The sequence below is a fragment of the Puma concolor genome, chromosome E3 (genome assembly GCF_028749965.1).
Source record: "Puma concolor isolate L17-30 chromosome E3, mPumCon1.1.hap2, whole genome shotgun sequence".
Classification (NCBI taxonomy): domain Eukaryota; kingdom Metazoa; phylum Chordata; class Mammalia; order Carnivora; family Felidae; genus Puma; species Puma concolor.
The window spans coordinates 8,848,559-8,854,736 of NC_141682.1; positions in this window are offsets into that span (position 1 = coordinate 8,848,559).

Sequence of the window (6,178 nt, forward strand, 5' to 3'; positions counted from 1 at the left end):
ATTCTGTTCTTTATTAATTGTTTTCTTTTGTTTACTCCCTGTCTTCCCGGGCCTGAATATAAGAGCCAGAGTGGCGGGGACTCTGTTTTGTTAATTACTGCATCCCCAGTGCCCAGACAGTCCTTGGCATTTAAGAGGTGCCCGTGAAATGAATGGATTGGACCGATGCTATCAGGGTCTCGGGGCAGTGAGGAATTTTCTCACTGGACGCCTGTGAGCACATCCTGATTTCCACCGTCCAGGCCCTGGCGTGGTCGGCCTTATGCCACTATGCTGGGCGGGGGTTGCATGAGGAAGATGGGGGCTTCCTCTTCATCTAGCCCTTCCCTGGCCAATCCTTCCTTTCCTCACGCCGCCCTAGCCCCCAGCAGTACCGCCATCCCCTGGGCCCTTTCCCTCCTCTGAGAATGGTCTCTTCCGTCCCCCCACCCCGGCCTCCCCCCTGCCCCCCGGAAATGGCAGACAGTTTGTAATTCTGTCTCGCAGCCTAGTTCAGCCTCATACCCACCGGTGGAGGTGGACACAATTACGCTCAGAATCCAAGACCCAGAAAGGTTAAGTAACTTCCCTGAGGCCACACAGCTAGTAAAGGAGCTCAGCGGAGACTCAAAACCTAACTCTCCGGAACCTGAGCTCTGCGGTCTGTCCTCCAGGGTCCGGCAGGGACGGAAAAACTTCCAACACTGCATCGCCACCGGGGTAAGAGACAGGGGAGCGCCTAGCAAGGAGTTGGCGCTCCGTGAGGACCTGAGAACCCAGACAGGGCTCTGCTGTCGGAGTCTGTTGTCTTGGAATGTTGTCTGACAGGTCAGGCAACACTTTTCCGTCCTTTCTTTTAGAACACCCACCAGGAGCATGAGGGACCCAGGGAAGTACTTACTGGGCAGGAGGCTGGGAGCTCACACCGGGAGGGCTGCTGTCCTGGGCCCTTTGGGGGCCGCCCCGGCTGACAGTGTCAGACAACTGATTACCCCATCACATTTCCCAGCAGCTCCCGTGGGGAAAAATGCTCTTCCTTACATTGAACTGAAACCCTGCTTCCTGGAAGCTCTGCCTGTGGGCCCTTTGTGACCTCAAAGAACCATCTTTCTTTCAGGGGAGGGAGGGTCTCCGGCCCCACCGAGTTTTCCCCCCAGGAAAATGATTGTGGGCTCCCTTACTGTTCCACACACGACAGAGCTCCCTCATTGGCCTGCTTCTTCTTTCAAAGCACTCAGTTCTGGAGAACAGAACGGTCACCTCCCTTTTTATGGGATACTAGGCCTCTAGTAATGCAGCCCAAATTCCCATTTGCGCTTCAGGCGGTCATCTCCTAAACCATGAAAGGTGTGAGCTGAGTTTGAGGAACGACAGGATCGTAATCCAGTATCCAACACAGTGGTGACTGGAAGTCACCCTCAAACGTACACAGAAAATAGAGAGTGTGGTATGGCCAAAGCTGTGGAGTGAAAAACAATCATGGCCTGTTTGGAGACAAAATGGGTCTGGCTGAGCCAGGGGTTCATGATGGGAGACCCGGGCTGAACTGGGGAGTTGGGACAGCTCATGCAAAGCCTTGAATGACAGGTTCAGAGCTTTGGATTCCTTGCAGGCCTAGAGAAATGACTGAAGGTTTGTGAGCTGGCCTTTGATTCAGAAAGTTTAGGGGGTGGACCGGGGATGGGGAGGGGAGGAAGGGAACCCACACTGGTTGGCCACCCTGCCGTCCGAGTGGGAGGTGAGAAAGTACAGAACGTCACCCAGAGAAGGTAATAAATGATGATCTGCATCTCCCATCAGCCGCGGGTGAGAAAGCAGGGCCCAGGGGCGCCTGGGTGGCGCAGTCGGTTAAGCGTCCGACTTCAGCCAGGTCACGATCTCACGGTCCGTGAGTTCGAGCCCCGTGTCAGGCTCTGGGCTGATGGCTCAGAGCCTGGAGCCTGTTTCTGATTCTGTGTCTCCCTCTCTCTCTGCCCCCTCCCCTGTTCATGCTCTGTCTCTGTCTGTCCCATAAATAAATAAAAACGTTGAAAAAAAAAATTAAAAAAAAAAAAAAAAAAAAAGAAAGCAGGGCCCAGAGAGGGAAAGTGATGTGGCCAAGGTCACACAGCTATCAAGGAACAGAGCCTGGGCCAGACTTGGTTTTGTTGTTATTTTTTCATTTCTAACAAGATGTCTTTCTATTACACCAAGTCCTCTCAGGGGGCGACTCGGATCTCGGTACCTGGCAGGTGTTGAAAAATAAACGTGGGCTCGGTGTGATGTGTCACCTGGCTTGGGTTGGTGGTGAAAAGGAGGCATTACGGAATGAGCAACGATGAGAAGAGCCCGGGACAGGGTTCCACTCTTCCGATACAGGGTGAGCTCATTCCAGAGATTCTCTTTCAAGGATCAACCTGCTGGGAACCCCTACAGATCCAAATGACTTCAGAGACCTCCCTGGTCCCCAAGGCCAGGGTGTGGGCACACAAGGGACATCCGCCTGACCTCTTCTGGAGGCAGGCACCACACAAATCCCTGGAGTACCTGCAGAGGGACGCCCCAGGACACCCGCGGTCCTCCCTCCAACGGTGGGCGACCCAGCTCGGGAGAACGGACTTCTCAGCCCCCTGCCAGCTGGACCCAGTGGGCTCTCGGGGCGACTTGAGCTAATCGTTTACCCTCTTTGTGTCTTGGCTTTCTCATCTGCGAAATGGGGATGATGATACTTACCTACCTCATCGCCGAGTTATGGGAATTAATTAATGTTTATAAAGGACCTGGAGGTCCACAGATGAAAGGCGCTATAGAACTACAAAGTATCATTACTGTAATTACATTACACTATTATATCTCAGGCCAAGGGTTTTCTGCAGCTGCACTTATTACTGAGAATGGGCGATGGGGTGCAGATAAAACCCAATCTCCCCCAACCATCGCTCCAAACCCCAACCAAACTGCATCCAGATCTAAATTCCGGGAGATTCCATCAAGCTTGGAAAACATGACAAGCGTCTCCAGCCTCAGAACTGCCCCAGGGCCAGAGAGACAATGAGAAAGACTGTCTCCTGAGTCTCCTCCTGAGAGCAACCGTGTTTTTGGAGGGGAGGGTGGTCTTAGGAGATCAAGGGATCTTCTGAATTCATACAGACACTGCTCCCCGCTGCATAGACCCTGAGTCATCTGGCCATGCTCTCTCTTTCTGGGGCCCCTCTCTGGGTTAAACTGGGACCCCTTGTGGGATCCCTTCCCACAGTTTTCCTGGCCCCAAGTCAGACCCCACTTCCAGACCAAAAAAAAAAAAAAAAAAAAAAAAAGGCGGCTGCCCACATTTATTGAACGTCCAGCAATTCCTGCGTTCAGCCATCATCACCCATTTCTCAATTCCCCAGCCTGGCCAGGTAGGCGAAAGCTAGATCAGAAAGAAATATAATTACCTTTTTATGAGCTTATGACATGGTTGCACCCTCCCCGGCTGCCAGCTTGCCCAGTCACTCACAAATGATGATATACATACTATAAATTATATCATTATCGACCTATAATTACAGGCAACATATATACGAATCCCCCTGAAGGAACTGAGGCTCCGAGATTACGTCCCTTCGCCCCTCGATCCCCTGGGAAAAAGCCCGCTGCCAAGGAGGGGAGTTAACCTATTTCCAAATCTCAGGGACGCTTGGTTAAAACAACAGAGACGCCCCCTGCCATGTTCATGCACACACCCCCGGGCTTCCCCAGAACATATCAGCTCTCCCCACGGAAGGCACCAAGCCTGAGATGTTGGCGTGAACAAATCTGGACATGTGAGGGCAAACTCTCAGGGGGAGACTGAGAACAGAAGTGCCCTGGCATGGAGCTCCAGGGGGAAGGGCTGGCATCCAGACAGCAGGCGCAGACCCTGGGACACTCCAGCCGGGTGGCCGGGAGCCCTGTGGCTCCTCTCGGGCACTCTCGGAGGACACCCTCAAGGACACCTCTGCCTCCCAGGACTAGCCGAGCATTGGTGCCCTCAGAGACGTCCTCACTCCACTGGGGTGATTCCCAGAGCCTGGCACCGGTCTGGTAACCCCTATACCCCCGCACTGTTCTGTCCTGCAGAGTGGTGGCGGGGCGAGGGGTGGGGGCCTGGCCTGCCTGAGGCGGGCTGTGGACCCTTCCCGCCGCTGGGCCGATGGCAGGGAGCTGTGAGTCACGGCCCAGCTCAGCTCAGCTCCTCCCGGGGACCCCTGGGCAGGAGGGAGATGGGAAAAGCTGGGCCGCACCCCAGTTCTGCTCTGGGTCCCCGGGCCAGAGCTTCTTCCTTGCTTGCTTCCTTCTGTGGGCCTCCTGGGCCAGCCTCTGGGGAGAGTCACATAAAGGGCACAGGTCTGTCCTGAGGGAGCTCGGAGGGAGAGGTCCGTGGCCAAAGGAGGGCCTGTCGTGAAATACATGTGAAACACATGTGTCCAGGCAGAGTACCTGGACAGGGCAGGTGGGGCAGGACTGGTCAGGGAAGGCAGAAGCGGGGCTTTAAGGGATCAGTAGAGAATTTCCAGGTGGGCATACAGGGGAAGGAGATTTTTTTTTTTAATATTTATTTATTTTGAGAGAGAGAGAGAGAGAGAGAGAGAGAGAGGGAGAATGAGCAGGGAATGGGCAGAGAGAGGAAGAGACTGAGAATCCGAAGCAGGCTCTGCGTTGATATCGGGGCTCGAACTCACAACCGGTGAGATCATGACCTGAGCTGAAACTGAGAGTCGGACACTTAACCGAACCAGCCCCCAGCCCCCCCTCCCCCCCCCCCCCCCCCGCAGCGAGGAGCCAGGGACAGCAGGGGCTTTGCCCCCGCGTCAGGAGCGTGAGGCTCACGGCAACCAGGAGCCTCCTCCATCTGGATGGCAGGCGACCCCAACTGTAGCTCGTCCTTGAATCACATCTTGTAAAAAATCATTTGCACATTTGAATTCAAAGCCCCTCAAAACAGTATAAACACCACCATTCCGAGTACCATAAAAACCACGTTGAGCATTTATGGAAACTAAAACATGTGTATTAACATATGGCAAAAATTTCACTTACTGCATCTTTTTAGCATTGGACTGATGCATGAGGCATCTGTGCTAAAAGCGTTTGAATGGAAGCTTCAGAAAAGAGCAGAACGCGAAAAAGGCTGTCGGCAAGGCTGGGCTGTTGGCAGGCTGCAGGGAAGCCCGAGGACCCGTCCCCGGCGAGGGCCGGGGGGCTTTGGCAGAGAGGCAGGGGGCTGCCCACCAAAGGGCGCGGCGGGCGTGAACATGCAGCCCACCCTGCTCCCCCGAGCCCCCCCTGCCCAGTCGAGGCTCTCCCCCTCCTGCCCCCTCCCCCCTCTTTCTCCTCCCTCATTTCCCTCTCCTCCCGCCGCCTCAGACGGCAGACGGGTCTCAGGGGAGAGGGCGGTCAGCCTTGGAAACAGGACAGGAAAGCTGTCCCGGGTCTCTTCTCTCACCTCAGGTCCGGGCACCCACGGACCAGACGGCGATGGGGGCCCCAGGGCAGGGCTTTCATCAAGTTCGACCCAGAGCCGGGAGCCCCGAGCCTCTTCCAGGTGGCTGCAGTCTCCGTGGCTGCCCTGTCCCAAAGGCCGGGCGGGAACGTTCCTCTTGTCCAGGGTTCTAAGGCCCACGGGGTCCCGTTCACCAGGCTCAGCCCCTCATGCCGGGCTTTGTTTCCAGCTACGGCACATGCGGGTCAGAATGCCAAGGCCCCCACACCCCCCAACATGCTGACGGTCCGTTGGGCCTGGAACAGCCCCCTCCACACCAGCTCTGGCCTCACCCTTGTAACGGGGGGGGGGGGGGGGGTGGGGGGGGCACCCGTAGCAGGCTTGCAGATGGACCTCTGACCTGATTCCTCTGGGCAACCTGTGGGCAGGGGTGTGACAGTCACTCTGAATTGCTTAGAAAGAAGAAGCCAGCCTTGTACATATCTCCTGGTCCAGGTTGAGTTAGGGCTTTGATGCGACCATTTGTTAACTTTCTTCGACTTATTTTGCTACTATGTGTCTCGGAGAAGAGGCCAGGTGAACTTTCAACTTCTCTCTAAGTGGGAGACCGTCTCAAAGAGGGACACAGAGGGCCCGGCCGGGCAGCTGTGGAGCGTTGTTCGTTGGGGGCTTGGCCGCGGATTCGCGCTCCCAAGTACATGAACGTCAAGCACGGAGGTCCTGGAGCCTGGACGCCAGAACGCCTCAGATTTGGGC